At 43.6% G+C, this 17,806-nt stretch overlaps 1 protein-coding gene across 5 annotated transcripts in view; it reads right to left on the bottom strand.

Annotated features, from left to right (window-relative positions):
- The window catches only part of STON2 (stonin 2), a 668,352-nt gene that overhangs the window by 101,565 nt on the left and 548,981 nt on the right, over positions 1-17,806 (bottom strand). The gene's annotated exons all lie outside the window — the stretch shown is intronic.

Raw genomic sequence — 17,806 nt, 5'->3', positions numbered from 1 at the left:
CAAAATGAAACCCAAAATCTTCCATGTATTGAACCATTCACAGGCACACGTGCTCCCAGCACATACAAATAAAATACATGCACTGCACAGTGCTACATCTTCCATGTATTGTACCATTCATAGGCACACATACATCCAGCAAATGTATATTACACACACGCACTGCATCATCCCTATATTTTACAGCTCACAGGCACATATATACCCAGCAAGTGTATATAACATATACACACCGCACAGCACTGCACACCACTCCGATGTAGGCCAAAGGTGAGCTAAGCAAACAACAGCGGAACTTTAAATAAGTGAGCCTTTAGGCCTTGCTCCAGTAACACAGGTAAAACGCCTGTTCACACCTACTGATCACTTAGTGATATGCAACCACAACCGCCTTTGTGCTACTTAACTGCTGGCAAAGGCAGTAACCTTTCACCACGATGAAAGTAGCGCACTTGGTTCCTCTCTCAGTGCAAAAAGACCCCAATCCATGAGAGAGGACTAAGGCGGGGGAACCCAAGAGAAGCTGCCTGAGAGGATCTGTAGGGCAGGCATTAATACATGGTACCAGGGCGCAACATCTTAGATACAGTTGTGAACCAATATCAAAATATTAATATTAATACTAGCTTTCACAGGACGTTGATTTTCTAAGATTGGAAACACGGTCCTTTTTTAGGAATCCAAATATCAGAGGTATCACAGTGTTCTGGAAGCACTGCAGCCATGCCAGTGGATCCACATAACAGGCATTACTTTCAAGTTGATTAGAGCTCCCACGACAACCGCGCATGAACCCAAATTAAGAAATTAAGGAACAAAATGCAGTTCTTGATTCACTACTTTATTGATCTGGGCAGTGAGACTCATATTAGAGTCGAAGATGGACCATGGTTTTTTACTATGTTTAAAAATGTCATAGGGACATAAGGTGCGTTTGAGGACAGATCATTGACTGGTCACATACATGTTTTGTTCATAGCAGTATGACTTCCATATTACATCCACCAAAGAGTCAACCAGTCAACAAATTTATGTAGGCTTACTTTCACTGCTTCAAAGATGTTTAATAAGCTAGCCACCCAAAAGTAGATATGCGTGTTGTCAGCACAGGAGTGACATTTAAGCTATTTATCAATTGGAGTGTTAGTCTAAAGTAAATGAATAAATTGCAGGTGATTCAAAATTCGGCCGCCAGAATCCTGCTGGGCCTTTCCTGCAGATGCAGTGTGCGCTCTCATTTGTGATCTCTGCATTGGCTCCCAGCGGAGGCTCAAATAAAATTTAAAATTTTATCTACTGCTCATAAAGCCCTCCATGGTCTGGGACCCATTTACTTGCAGAAGAGGTTTGCTTTCTATACTCCGGTGAGACAGCTGCGTTACTCCTCCCAACTTTTGGTGCAGACCCCTCGGTTTAATCGCCAGAGGCTTGGTGGGAGTTCTTTTGCCCGGATAGCTGCGCTGGCATGGAATGCATTGCCATTGGCCTTACGGGGCGTTAAGGATCCTATGATCTTTATGAAAAAGTTGAAAACCTTTCTTTTCTAGCTCTGTCCTCTGACTCTGATTCTGACCCTTTTCAGGCTCGCGCCGGGACACTCCTCGGAGTATCTGCGCGCGGTATAAGTTTATATAAACATAACATAACATAAACATTAGAATAATGCGGCAGAAGATTAGAGCATTGAGGGACTTCACAAGTTATTCCCTGAGATGATGGAACAAAACTGCCTGACTTTATGCATGTGACAACCCCAAGCGACATATCTCAGGGGCTCAAGCAGCAGCCATTGTTCAAAAGTATCAAAAGACAGTGAGAGGTCCAACATTATTAAGAGAAATATCACTCCCTCACAGAGATATCAAGCAGATCATTGCACACATTCACAAGTCTCATTTCTGTGCCATGTCTAGACCTAACGCCAAACTGACAATGATCCTAACTATCTCGTTCTTCCAAAAAACAGTCTGTAGCTCAATGAATTTCACTTTCTCCAGAATCCTTGCAGCCACAGCAATCCAGTACCGGGGTAACAGTTGCCCACATTCTTAAGGTCTAAGGTGGACATCATTTAAAGTGATAGTACTGTCGCGTTCTTAAGCACACCCATGGCAGTGTCTGAAGTTAGAGAGATGCTAAGCAATTACACTGCAGGTGGCAAGGATCTCATTATGGTGCTGGAAGAAAGTCTTAATATTTCCTGAAGATGAGTGTGTCCACACACCCATCTCCCAAGGGGTGGACCTGAGCGACTTAACTCATACAGTGTTTAAAACACAAACTCACCTTCACTAAGCGGCAGACACTACAGCTGTTCTTTGACAGCATGCTGTGCAGTGTATTGCACAGGTGCACACTGTTGCATCTCACTACAAATGTTTTATAAGCCAAACTCAAACTCTGTTTAATACTGGGCTGCATTCACATTTTACTTCTGCTCGCCACAGCATGCTACCTTGAGCAGCCAGGAGCAGTGGGTCATCCCACTTCAACTGTTGGCTCTCTCGCTCTGTGGGTGACTGCATTTTCCCTTTTTACATGTGCACATCCACCTCTAAAGAACTGGCCTTCAGTGGCAGGGACGTTGGACTACTATTTTACTTTGGCAATGGGTTTGATTTCCATTCTTTGTCCCTGTTCGTGTTTTATTCTTCCTTGTGTGGTTAAAATAAGTCTTCAGGTAACAATAATTCAAAGTTAAGGGAGCAATTTTTACACCAATAAAAGTCAAATTTCCTGTCAAGTGCATTAAAAATACAAATTGTTTTTATACTTGTTCAAAGTTCACCTGACGGTTAAGAATAGTGTACTACGTTCTATTATTAGAAGTGATGGCAATTTGTTTTTCATTTTCATTTTTTAGGTAGTTACATGTTTTCTTTTGTAATTCACTTTCCTTGATTTTGCAGCATTTGCTTGCATTAAATAAATAGATCAATGAAATTATCACACTAGCTTGCCAACCTATTGGTGTTTCATCACTGAGACTTTAGCAAGGAGACAGATATATTTGGGTCGTGTGTCTTCATCCCACTTGAGTTTATTTAAACTGTTCATCCATCTCTCCTACACACATCTCACCGCCCACTGTCGTGAAGAGCTGCTAAATGCAACCTCGTGTTTTTTCCGAGGGCAGGTGGCGCCTCCACGTTCGATTTTCTAAAGCTTTCTACAGAGTTGTGGCGCTGGAGAGAATGCTCATTAGGAATATTACATTAGAATATCAAGTGAACATCACCAGCCCGGATTCCCTGGTGCCACACTTATCTCGTTTGTTCTCAGTGTGCATCTTTGTAACACATGTCCATTACATCTAGCCAAGTTCCTGTAATTACATATTATTATAAAGAAGTGGTCTGTCTGAAATGTGACTTACTCTGCCCCAGCCCTACATGACTTTCCAGAGATTCAGAGAAAATCTTTTGATTTGCTTACAGGACATATCGTGCATGTATGGCACACTAAGGCCCTAGGAGAGTCAAACGCTCTTCATTGAAGAGGGTGGTGTCCATTTAAGACCATTACTGTACGGTCAGTCATGGGAAACAGACATTAAGCGTCATTTCTTGGATGGGTATGGGCTGCATTTAAAATTGAAGTTTTAGGTATATATATTAGGGAAAGTTTTTTAAAGGGATTAGGGTGGGCATTTTTAAGGTAGGAATGGGTTTTTGGGTGGCATGGGTAACTTTAGGGTTTAGGGTGGGAACGGGTTTTGGGGTGGTAAGGGTAATTTTAGAGATTAGGGTGGGTGTGGGTTTTGGGGTGGCAACGGAATTTTTAGGGTTTAGAGTAGGTATGGGTTTTGAGGGGGCAATGGTAATTTTAGGGTTTAGGTTGGGTATGGGTGTATGGGTGGCAAGGGAAATTTTAGGGTTTAGGGTGGGTATGGGTTTTGGGATGGCAAGAAAATTTTTAGGGTTTGGGGTGGGTATGGGTTTTTGATTGCCAAGGGTAATTTTAGGGTTTAGGGTGGGTATTGGTTTTTGGTGGTAAGGGTACTTTTAGGGTGAGTATGGGTTTTGGGATGGCAAGAGAATTGTTAGGGTAGGTAAGGGTTTTGGGGTGGTAAAGGTCATTTTAAGGTTTAGGGAGGGGACGGGTTTTGAGCTGACAGGGGTAATTTTAGGGTGGGTACCGGTTGAGGGGTTCCGGGGTTTTAACGATATATATATCCCAATATCGGGAGAGCCATAGAAATACAATGGAGGGAGGAGAAGGAACCTCATTTGGCTGGCGGCATCTGACAAAGGCACTAAGCCGAAATGCATCATGCCTTGCAGCAATTGTCATTAAAGGAACCTCAGAAGCGCTCCGCTGTGTCCTCTGGTCTCTTTTATGGAGGGGTCTGTTGTTCATGTTTCACGCGCATGGCAGTAGCGCGTTTCAGAGGACCCGTTCTTCAAGTGTCCTGCAGCTTGCTGGCAACGTGGCAGATTGTTCTTTTCCGAGGCATCGGATACCGCAGGACCGCCTCAGGATCAAGCCAGGCATGTGACTGCTGTCAGTGACAGTCCGTGACTGCACAGAGAGGCAGGATCACTATATCTGCGCTTCATGGCCCGGTTTGACTTTCAGATGTTGGGGCAGAACGTTGGGGACCTAAGGGGGTCCTGGACTTTTATTCATGGGGTTTCTTCACTACATCAAGCCCCCTCCATTGCCAGGTATTTCAGCGCTATTTAGCCATTGGATCGTGTCCTAAAAAGTGGAAACGAAACGCGTCAGGCATCACGCAAGTCTGCTTTTAACATACTGGCTTTGTGAACTGTGTCCAGACCTGATGACTGAGGTTGGTAGCCTCGCCGTATGCTCGTGTGCTTCTCAAGCAAAGGACTACCATTGTTTTGGCATCTAATGACGGCGGTCCGGCCGTCGAGAAAGCACCACTCCAGGATTCCAAGGGGGCCGTGAGGTGAGATGCACGAACCTCAATACGGAGAAGCGGCGCAGGATTTAGGACATGATCCAATGGCTGGGGTTCAATCAGGACTTTATCGCAAGCAGTCATTTGTACAGTTTAATAAAAGGTGAAATCATTGCACTACAACCCCCATAATGCCTTCGCACTGTCTCATCTGAGCTGCCCCAATCAGGGGCGTGTCATTGGGTAATTATATATGAGGGAGTTTGCACACCGAAGTACGTCACTTACTGTGAAGTGCCTTTGAAAAAGTGGAAACGAAACGCGTCAGGCATCACGCAAGTCTGCTTTTAACATACTGGCTTTGTGAACTGTGTCCAGACCTGATGACTGTGGTTGGTAGCCTCGCCGTATGCTCGTGTGCTTCTCAAGCAAAGGACTACCATTGTTTTGGCATCTAATGACGGCGGTCCGGCCGTCGAGAAAGCACCACTCCAGGATTCCAAGGGGGCCGTGAGGTGAGATGCACGAACTTCAATACGGAGAAGCGGCGCAGGATTTAGGACACGATCCAATGGCTGGGGTTCAATCAGGACTTTATCGCAAGCAGTCATTTGTACAGTTTAATAAAAGGTGAAATCATTGCACTACAACCCCCATAATGCCTTCGCACTGTCTCATCTGAGCTGCCCCAATCAGGGGCGTGTCATTGGGTAATTATATATGAGGGAGTTTGCACACCGAAGTACGTCACTTACCGTGAAGGGCCTTTGAAAAAGTGGAAACGAAACGCGTAAGGCATCACGCAAGTCTGCTTTTAACATACTGGCTTTGTTAACTGTGTCCAGACCTGATGACTGAGGTTGGTAGCCTCGCCGTATGCTCGTGTGCTTCTCAAGCAAAGGACTACCATTGTTTTGGCATCTAATGACGGCGGTCCGGCCGTCGAGAAAGCACCACTCCAGGATTCCAAGGGGGCCGTGAGGTGAGATGCACGAACCTCAATACGGAGAAGCGGCGCAGGATTTAGGACACGATCCAATGGCTGGGGTTCAATCAGGACTTTATCGCAAGCAGTCATTTGTACAGTTTAATAAAAGGTGAAATCATTGCACTACAACCCCCATAATGCCTTCGCACTGTCTCATCTGAGCTGCCCCAATCAGGGGCGTGTCATTGGGTAATTATATATGAGGGAGTTTGCACACCGAAGTACGTCACTTACCGTGAAGTGCCTTTGAAAAAGTGGAAACGAAACGCGTCAGGCATCAGGCAAGTCTGCTTTTAACATACTGGCTTTGTGAACTGTGTCCAGACCTGATGACTGAGGTTGGTAGCCTCGCCGTATGCTCGTGTGCTTCTCAAGCAAAGGACTACCATTGTTTTGGCATCTAATGACGGCGGTCCGGCCGTCGAGAAAGCACCACTCCAGGATTCCAAGGGGGCCGTGAGGTGAGATGCACGAACCTCAATACGGAGAAGCGGCGCAGGATTTAGGACACGATCCAATGGCTGGGGTTCAATCAGGACTTTATCGCAAGCAGTCATTTGTACAGTTTAATAAAAGGTGAAATCATTGCACTACAACCCCCATAATGCCTTCGCACTGTCTCATCTGAGCTGCCCCAATCAGGGGCGTGTCATTGGGTAATTATATATGAGGGAGTTTGCACACCGAAGTACGTCACTTACCGTGAAGTGCCTTTGAAAAAGTGGAAACGAAACGCGTAAGGCATCACGCAAGTCTGCTTTTAACATACTGGCTTTGTTAACTGTGTCCAGACCTGATGACTGAGGTTGGTAGCCTCGCCGTATGCTCGTGTGCTTCTCAAGCAAAGGACTACCATTGTTTTGGCATATATATATATATATATATATATATATATATATATATATATATATATATATATATATATATATATATATATATATATATATACACACACACACACACACTGTATATTTTAAATATATGTGTATACAAAACAAGTGTCAAAACCTAATATACTGTAGTGGTGAAAGTCCTGTTAGGTAAAGAATAACCAGGGTCCCTAGAACTATGTGGAAGTGGGGAACCAATTATGCAGCAAGGTTGATTAAATTATGTGGTAAAAAGGCAAATTTGGCAGCATAATGTGGCACAATCTGGTATTATTTTTTTATTTTGAAACTATCAATTCAGTCTTGTCAAAGTTTCCCCTCCTGAGCACCAGTTTTAAATCTGAATATAACAATCAACAAATTCAAGATGAGCTGTTAACCATTGCAAAGCATCCACCTCTGCGTGGAACTTTGTATAATGCTTTTTATCTAGTAACTGTTGATCCGTTTGAGTTAGAAATACATTTTTGGGTAAAATCTGCAAATTATATTGGAATATGTACCTAATCCATGATTGGGTAAAAAATGCTGCACAAGCACAAAACCATATAATTCCGGTGGCCTAGAGAAGAACGCAATTATAAACCACATAACCTATGTACTTTCTGGGTTATTATTTAGAAATGAAAGAACACTTTAATAAATGCCTTAGAATGCACAATAAATATTAGTAAGAAAAGTGAGAATTACAATCTCGAGCCCTGTCATTACAAGTTCTTCAAGTAAATAGTTTTATGCTTAGGAACCTGTTCCGAGGTTCAATTTGTCCTTCATTTAAGCACCAATGTCACCCCATGAGCGTTCTGCCCCATTGATATTTTCAGATCTGTCCCTAGTGTTGAAAAGTTATTATTTTTAAATATATTTTGTATGTTATTTACCTTACTCTGCATCTTGCATAGAGCAAAGAGAGAACATTACATCAACAAAAACAATAACTGGTTTCGCATGAGGTACAGTCAAAGAGGACAACCTTCTTTTAACACTGATGAAATCCATTTAGTGATCGCTGATAACTCCACAGTGTAATGACCCCGATGTCATATCCCAACCAGATATTCATCAGGATTATATATATGCTTAGTGAGTCTGGTAATGATTTCCCTTAACCATGGTGTCAATGTGGTTGGTGGTGAAAGGTTTGGAAGAGGGTGTGCTATCCAACACGTCCAACCCATAATAGCGTCTCCATGGACCCCATACTTTATGGAATTTACATGGGCATCCCCTGCTGGTGTATGTTGTACGCTCAGCGGCCATGTAGAGATCCATTTACCTCCTCTGCTCCTGTATCGTGGGAATCTCTGCCACTCCCTACCACTGTGCCACATTCCTCTTAGCCACGGCCAGGCTTAATGCTGAAAAAATTAACTGGGTCCTGTTTATGTTGACCTGCTTGGTATGCCCAGTAGGACAAAACCCGGGTCTATGGGTTTGGGTACCCTCAGTATCTTCCCCAGCTCACCCACTTTGTCCATCCAGTGCGAAATGCCAGAAACCGGTCCCAGGATGCTTGTTTCTGGTCCAGGGAGGACATGGCTTGGCAGTTCGGTCTGGACTGTTCCCATGAGGCACAGGGTCAGACTGATTTGTATATGGCCATGTCTGAACTGGGGTGGCAGAGTGGGCTAAAGAACGGTGATGGATTAAACCCAGATCAGTTGACTGGGGGTGAGTGCTTGCAATGTTCAACGCTCCGTCCATCATTTCCTTTGGTTTTTGGTATATTACTGAGGCAGCAACAGACAAAGCACTGTAGGATTCGTTTTTACATAATACATATTTACACTTTGAGGCACCGCGAAATGACATAGCTTGCCGAGTATCACACAATAGTTGGAAGAATTTCCAAATCTGGGACTTGAATTCTGGTCTTTAAGTTCATAAGCTAGACAGTAGCACACATCTTGTCACAACTGTGTTGTTTTCTCACAGGCGCCCTTCAAAGCATCGCGATCACCTGAAGCCGTCCCTCCCGGGAAAGAACTCGATAACCTTGGAAACACCAAAAGGTCGGAGAAAAACATTCACAAGACTCCTTCAAAGCAGGCCTGGGGGTGTCTGGGTCACCTGCTCCGCTTTAATCATCTCCCACACCTGCAAACGGTGCCCCGGTGTCTGGGCCCCTCACCCCGCCTTCCCCGAGAATTCATCCCAAGGATTCCCTTCCAAAAGAGCAGGTCCCGGCGTGCCCTCCCCACAGTACTGCCATGTTGGAAACCTGTTGTGTCTGAGGCTTCGTCACAGAACATTCCCTGTTGGATAGGGTAATCCAAAGGTCACAACAGTCACAGCTGTAAACAGGCGTCAAGCGATATTAAAATTCAATACCGGCAGAGAAAGAACAAGCAGTCCAAAAAGGACTGGTAACCGTGAACTACATCATGCACGAACTACAATAAAAATAACTTGTTCATTTTTATAGCGCTTGTTCACTCTGAAAGGCATTTTGGCGCTAAATGACAGATGCTTATTGTTTCTGAGCTCTGCTTTTTTATCGATCTTAAGATCGGTAAACAAATGACGCCGCCGGACCCATTGGCCCTTCAGTCTGATGGAATGACTTAGCCAGCATAACCGTGGACATGATTGTTGCCATTAAGCAAACACGATATAACATATATGTGCTCGAACTTGTGTTGACATAATTTTTTTTTTACATATTTACATCATACATCAAAAATCCTGAATCACTTACATTTGTTAATCATTCAATCATTTTAAAACACCTTCAATTAATATGTGAGTGCCTCATTTAATAAAGTGCCATATGAAGGTACTGCAGTAATGTCTAGGTCTAATGTAGGTATCCGTAAGTATGCCTGGTGCAGTAAACTTTAAAATGTATGTGGGACCCAGTCACTCCTCAGAGATACCTACACGTTTCGTCTCCATTTTGGGAGCAATTAATTCAATTAAATCTTCTTCGGGGCCAAAATTAACAGTTTAAAGTGAGGAAAATCTAGCAGATAAGGGAATTATATGAATACTCCATACGGCAGAATATATATATTTTAAAACACACACAAACATTATCTACTGGCGGTCGCCAGTAGATAGTTATAGTTAGGACCGTGTTTCCATAGGAAATCTGAAAATTCTATTTTGAATAACTTTGGCGCCGGTTGACGGATCCTCGCGAAATTTTCAAAACTAATGGGGCGCTCCGCTCAGCTAGTACCCTGAGAAAAAAGGGGGGTCCCAAAACGCATTTTCCCCATGCATTTTCCCATAGGACCTTTAGTCGAAGGTACAGCCCGAACGGCTGAACAGAATTACTTGAAATTTGGCAAAGAGGTAGTCCTCCGGTCAGGGATGTGCCTTTTGCATATATGGTGTCAATCTGTTCAGTGGTTCCTGAGAAAATTGCAGTTAAAAGTACATAAATATCTATAGCCGCGCACCGTGCGCGCACCGTGCGCGCACCGAGCGCGCACGGTGCCGTGCGCGAGCGTAATTCTGATTGGTGGTTACATGTCAGTCAACATTCGAATCGGTCGAAATCAGGAAGTGTTGTCTGCCATTTTGTGTGTGACAGTGAAAAAGAAAGGTGGAGAACGTGAAAAGGGGGCAGGGTACAGAGTTCCTGACCCCCTAGCTCTTGTCAGGGGGTCCGTGAAGGACCATGAAGGGTGAAAAAACATTTTTTTTTTTTTTTAAATCGCGGGGTGCGCGCACGGCAGAAAAAAGATCATAAAAAAAATAGAATTAAAAATCAAATTTAAGTGTTTAGATGTCAGGTGGCTCTAAAAAGAGCCGTTGTGTTAATTGAGGGACAGAGGAACAAAAAACATGGCACAAATTCTAGGGTGCCGCACGTGTGCTGCTGTATCTTGCTCTCTATTAGGGGAATGCTGGTGTCCCCATAAGAGAGAAGAGCATTGCACGCATTGCACCGTATATGCACCCTCTTAAACAGAGGGTGTATATCCAGTGGAACCGAAGCAGGTGAAGCTGCCGCAGATGAAGTGCTCGGCTGAGCTGCCGATGATGTGCTCGGCTGAGCTGCTGCGGATGTGCTCGGCTGAGCTGCTGGAGGGTTTTCTCTAGCAGCTCGAGCATAAGCCACAGGATGTACATCTCTAACGTGCCTGATCATAGTGAAGATACTAAAAGAGTATTTCTTTTTACGATCTCCTCTTGATAAGACACGATCACAAAGAGTGCAGGTGACTTTTGGAGCATTCACCTTCTTCTGCCCGTCTGGAAATGTAAAAAATTGCCATATAAAAGAGTCTTTCTGTTTCCTTTGTCTCTGTCTCACAAGGGTCTCCTGCTCACTCCCAGAAGATGACTGCTGCTCTGCCATTCTCAAGTACTGGAGTACTGGAAAAGCTGCTCAGCTCCTTCTCCCAGGGAATCAGAAGTAATAATGAGGGGAGTGGGTGTGGTGTTGGAAGTTTCTGGAACTGAAACTACTATAAACCAATGAAAAGTGTTGTTTCTTAATCACATGACCTGAAACTACTATAAACCAATGAAAAGTGTTGTTTCTAAATCACATGACTTGCCGTGCGTGCACCGTGCGTGCACGGTACACGCACGGAGCACGCGCGCATGCGCGTACATGCACAGAGCACGTACGCACGCGCATACGGAGCACGCACGACGTACGCATGTGCACGTGGAGCACGTACGCATGCGCACACGGAGCACGGACGCATGCGTGCAACGTGCGCGCACCGTGCGCGCACGGACAAAAAGTGTTTATACGTTTATAGAATATATTAACTGTGCTGTTCAACTCTAGCCAAATAAAAAAAAAAAAAACTGAGCCATTCCATATTACAGGATAAAGTTAATCTATAAGTATATATATAGGTAGCTTATTGTAAAATAAATATTTTAAAAATATAATAATACATTCATAAATTAGCATTTAAAAAACCTTGCAAATTCACTTAAAAAACCATAGGTTTCACACACGTTATAGTTAGGAATTAGCATTTAAAAAACATTTGAAATTCACTAAAAAAACTATAGGTTTCACACACGTTATAGTTAGGAATTAGCATTTAAGAAACCTTGCAAATTCACTGAAAAAGCCATAGGTTTCACACATGTTATAGTTAGCTGGACATTTCACTCGTAAAAAAACAATGAAATTTCCCCGTTATAGTTAGTTCAGCTAACTATAACTCGCGCGCCCGCAATCCACTGCTGATGATGTCACATATTACATCACTCATGACATGGTCAGTGACATCACTCATGACATCACTGATGACATCTCAAATTACATCACTGATGACATCACTGATGACGTCATCCATGTGATAAATTACCACATCTTCTCACACCCTAATATAACCTTTGATACACCGACTCAAAATTTAAGAGTTCCATTCTCAAAACCATACATACTGCAATACCAATAACTACATACCCACTTATTAACTCTTAGGTCTACATACACCTCCACTCATTCACCTGTACAGTCACCCATACTTACAGTCACTCCATACAAAACTATCATATGCATTTATACACCTATATAGACACTCACACACTACCAATCATCCATAGAGGTACTCTCACACCTACTCAGTCATGCAAATAATCACACTCCCATTTACTCACCTATGCGGTTATACACACTCAAGTTCACTTACTCATAAAAATAGTATCACATTCTTACGCTCTTATAGAATCATTGATACAAGCACACACTCATCCATACAGTCACTCTCACAATCACACACTCTCACATCTACCCACTTATATACTCTTACATGCATATATACTGCCTTTCACATATGTAGTTAGTCACAAATGTACCACTGAGATATACATTCAATCCCTAACACACCCATACATACACTCACTCAACCATACAGTCCATCACAGATGCACTCTTAAAACCATGCACCGATAGATTCCCCCACTCACACATCTATGCATAGAGTCACACACATCCTACCCACACAAACACTCAGGAACCCATACAGATACTGCGACAAGCAATCAATAACTCATATAGACACTCATATAAGGTATTCACAAAACCATGCAGCCACTTATACACCAACATACAGAAACATACAGACATTTACACAGTTTAGTCACTACTCTGCAGTAAGATACATTTAATGACTCACTTATAGAGTTAGTTACACACCATAGAAAATCATCCATTTACACACTTGTACACCCACTCATTCTTCAACAGGTCTTTCCCTATATATATTAAACATATTAAAATTGTTAAGAAACACATACTCAATGGATGATGTCATCAGTGATGTCATTTGAGATGTCATCAGTGATGTCATGAGTGATGTCACTGACCATGTCATGAGTGATGTAATATGTGACTTCATCAGCAGTGGATTGCGGGCACGCGAGTTATAGTTAGCTGAACTAACTATAACGGGGGAATTTCATTGGTTTTTTACGAGTGAAATGTCCAGCTAACTATAACATGTGTGAAACCTATGGTTTTTTCAGTGAATATATATATATATACATACATTTTATAAAATGTGGCACCATACCAGCCAGTTAGTGTCTCCTTAGTGCTAAAAAAAAGAAGAAGAGGAAAAGAAACTTGGTATGGGGGCATATGTTTATTTTCACCATACTCTCATCACTGTGTGGATCCCCTTGGTGATCTCACCTGATCATGGGCGAGTCTTTGTGTTGCTGGGAAAAAGCAATACAGTCAGGACATGAACACTGCTTTTTTCATTTAAGAAATCCGCCTTCAGTAGGAAATCTCTAAAAAAAAGTTTCCATTTAATGTTTAACTGTTTTAATATTTTTGTTTTTTTACCGTTAATTTTGCTTCAGATGTCAAATAAGAAGCACCACGAATCTTCCGTGATCTAATTAAATACTATTTACATGTACCGTTTGCACCTGTGCATATTTTGTGAATTGTGCAAGCCCCACTATTACTGTTTGCAGGAATAAGTCCTGTCCAACTGGGTCCTGGCAAACGCTTTTCTAATCAACACACAACTCATAGAGGCAGACAGGCTGTGTGTACACCTTGTACTATTTATACCACATGATTAGTGCAGACAGACTGTCAACACTGCACTCTTTACATAATGCACTTCATGCAGGCGGACAGGCTGTCTGTAAAGACTGTACTATTTGTACCACGTGATTAGTGCAGACTGTGAACACTGCACTCTTTGCATAATGTACTTCATGCAAGCAGATGAGCGGTCTGAAAACATTCCACTATTTCTAAAATGGGATTAGTGCAGCTAAAGTCAAACTGTAAGCACTGCACTGTTGCATGCTGTGCTTCCCTTCCTGCAGCCAGACACAGAACCTGTAAACAGTGCACCATGTGTATCTTGGGCTTAATCACGTGGAGACACAGAGACTGTAAACACTGCTAGGCACAGTGTGCTAACACTGTACTATGTGTATCATGTGATTAGTGCATATAGAGACTGAAAAAATGTACTCTTTCCATAATGTATTTTAAGCAGGCAGACACACTAGCTCATTGAACCATTTGTACCACGTGATGAGTGCAGCTAAAGTCAGACAGTAAACACTGCACTGTTGCATGCTCTCCATCCTGCACCCAGACACACAGTGCACAATCTGTATCTTGTGCTTAGTGTACACAGACAAAGAGGGACTGTAAACACTGCTCTGGCACAGCCTGCAAGCACTGCACGATTCATGAAATTGCTGCAGACAAAGATAAACGGTGAACACTATACCACTTTCATTATGTTCTTCCTGCACGGAGACACACGTGCAGACAGGATAGAGTGCTGTATCCTGGGACATCCTGTTTTGTGAAATGCTGTATTTCAGGACTTCCGGTCATGTGGAAAAGTTAACTTAACCTAGGACTATATGTCATGAGGACAGTTCTGTTATCAGTTTATCATTTACAAAATTATAGTTTTCAAGTGTAATACTCCAATGAGTACAAATGAATCCAAGACTACAACTCCCAGAAAGCAATGATGTCGAAAATGGGAGATGGAGAGGTGAAGGCATCTTTATCTAGTGGCACTGTACTGTTGTTGCATTTGTAGAGCGGACCGAAGCCTTGACGAGGCGTAGAAGCAGTTTGTGGAGGGGTAATACATCATTTCGGAGGTGGGAAGGGGGGGCTGCTAAGAATTGAAGAGTTTTTATTTATTTATTTTATTTATTTTTATTTATTTATTTTATTTTAAAGGTTTTATATAGCATTGGCTAGACCCGGAGGTATCAGAGCGCTTTACATGAGTATAAGGTCATAGTTGCAGGTTACATTGTTACAAAGGTTACACAGTTATTAGAGCATGGCAACATAGCTACTTGTAAGGTCGAGATAAACAATAAGCACATATATGTAAGGGAAAAAGCAGGCAAGGGGAGAGATTCAGGGGAGGGGGTAAGGAGCAGGGGAAGTAGACAGAGAATGAAGGAGGGAAAGAGGAGGGGAGGGGGAGAGACACAGCATGGAAAGAGAGGGGGGGGCGATGGGGACACATACCAGAAGACGAGTCAAAGCTGCGTCCAAAGTCCAGTAAGCTGTGATCATAGGGGAAGTGGTATCATTTCTCCATCTCTGTTGCGAGAGGCTCCCTTTACGCAGTGGACTCTCTCAGAGGGGTCTTTGAGACTCCAAGGCCTACATACTGGATCCTTCCCCAAAAAGGGGAGAGGGAGTGCTTTGGCAAGGGGGGCCATACCTCAGTTGTGAGTGGCTCCCATGGCACTGTGGACTCTCTCAGCGGGTTCGCTGAGACTCCAGAGTATAAATATTGGATCTTTCCCCAACAAGGGGAGAAGGAGTGCTTAGTCAAAGGGCACAAAGGACAGGGGGCTAGGCGGTGTAGCAGGTAAGGGGAGACATTCGGGGGAGAGGGGATAGGAGCGAGCGTTTTACATGAGGAACACTAATGTTACAATTTTACAACAGTGACAAGTTACATAAGTATCACGAAAAGCATTTAATGAACATAGGGGACAAGGTTAATGGAGCAAGGAAGGGTAAGGGGATAGGCTAAAGGGGTAGGAGGAAGAAAGGACGTAGAGCCGAGACAAGCAGCGCAGGGCAGGACTGGCACCGCAGGCCGTACCCCTTGCCGCGCACCCAGCATCGTGCAGCGGGGGCTAGTTAGGGCGTAAAAGTTCACAAGTGTCATGTTTTGATGTCATGCATGAGGACCAAAGCTGTGCACTTATGGGGCTCGATTCACAAAGAGACTCCACAGTCGTGGCAGAATCTCCGCAATGAAAAACTGCAGTGCAGAGACCCCCCCCCCCCCCTCCCCAGAAAGACATCCTTCATCTTTCTGTTTCCCATGGAAGCCCCGCACTAGGCGCTTTGAGGAGAGATTCAGTAGGGCAGAGGAGGACATAAGTAGCAGTCTTAAAGGTCACATGAAGGAGAGGCTATGCTAGTGGATATGTTATTCTTCTTATTAACATATAGTAAAATGTCAGAAGGGGCAGATTTATACATTTGCTGAAACAGTTCCTAAAGCTGTGCCAGGCAGAGGCGTCGTGAACACCCCCCACCCCCCACCCCCCACACACACACTTTACCAGCTACAGAGGGGTGAGACTATGGGCCTCTTCTGTCTGCAACTTGGCAGATAAGAGCTCATAGTTAATGCTAATAGGAAGAAAGATGGTTTGATAGAAAATGGAAGGAAGAAAGGGCGAATGAGTGTATGGATGAGGGGGAAAGGAATGGTGGGTGAAAGCTGGATGGACAGGTGGGCAAAAGGATGAGGGGATGAAAAGATGAATGGATAGGAGGGTGAAAGGACGGATGGGTGGGTGAAAGGATGGATGGGTGAATCAGTAAGTGGGTGGATGGGTAGGTGGGTAAGATGATGGGTGGAAGAAAGAATGGCAGGTTAAATGAAAATATGAGAGAATAGATTGGTAGGTGAAATTATGGTAATGGAAATCTGGGAGGTTGGGTTGTTGGATAAAAGGATGGTAGAGTAAATGGAAATCTAAGAAGATGGATGGTCGAGTAAATGGAAATCTGAGAGAAAGTAGGAATAAAAAAGAATCAGTTGATGGATGAAAGGCTTCATTGATGGATGGGTACATCAAATGATGAATGTCAGGTTGGAAGTTTATATGGATATAGTGAACGCATGCATAGATGATGGATGGATGGATAGATGGAATGGCCAATGATGGATGAAATGGTGAAAGATGAATTATGGATGAATGAGTAAATGGATGACAGAATGCAAAGGTGAAAGGATGAATATCAACGCGTGGATGAAGGTGTGTAAGGATGATGCTTAGATGGAGAAGACAAGGGAGCTCATATTGGAGAGTCCGGCTCACTTGGTTGCATGTTTGGTGCCATCAGATCTTTGGTTCAAAGTGGGGATATTTTAATTTTCTGGCTACTCTCTTTTTGCCAGGGGTCACTGCATTAATCTTGGTGGTGGACAGACATTTTGCAGGCTGCAGTGTTTACGAGTTATGAGTGTCAGTGTAGAAAAGCAGTATGGAGAGAAAATAACGAGTGCAAAGTAGAGCAATCCCTGCGTGACCTCAATTGTTCTGTTAGAAAGCAACAATGAGCTATTGTACCCGAGAGAGATGTGTACAGATGTGCAGAATAAATGGAGAGAAGCACTTGATGTGGGGTGAGAGGAAGGAGGTCACTGCATGCTACCTTTCTCACCCAGAACTGTAAAGTGATAGCATGCTCTGCTCCCGCCTCCCAAGGCCTCACCTACCCTCACACAATTTGAGAGCTTACATTCTAATTATAGGGTGACCAGAATTTTACAGCCAAAAACCTGGACATTTCTCAAAAATGCACTTAATCATCAGCACCGGCGCTTGACCACTAGTTAAGGAAACATTCATTTTTGGTGCGCACAAGAAGATTAAGTGATTCGTCCAGAATCACAGCATGTTGAGCCCACGCTGAGGCTCGAAGCTGGCTCCCCAGCTCCGAAGTCGGCAGCTTTGGCCATTACGCTACATATCCTCCCCTCTTGTAGTGTTTGTTGGTTCTATGTTAGCCAGTGCCAACAGGGGAAATGGGCTGGCCGAAGCTGCCTCGTGACAGGAGTCCCGGCACTTCTTATTTCACAAATTAAACAGTGCTGTTAA

The sequence above is a fragment of the Triturus cristatus genome, chromosome 9 (genome assembly GCF_964204655.1).
Source record: "Triturus cristatus chromosome 9, aTriCri1.1, whole genome shotgun sequence".
NCBI lineage: Eukaryota > Metazoa > Chordata > Amphibia > Caudata > Salamandridae > Triturus > Triturus cristatus.
The sequence above is the reverse complement of the archived record's forward strand: the minus strand, read 5'-3'. Positions and strand labels throughout refer to the sequence as shown.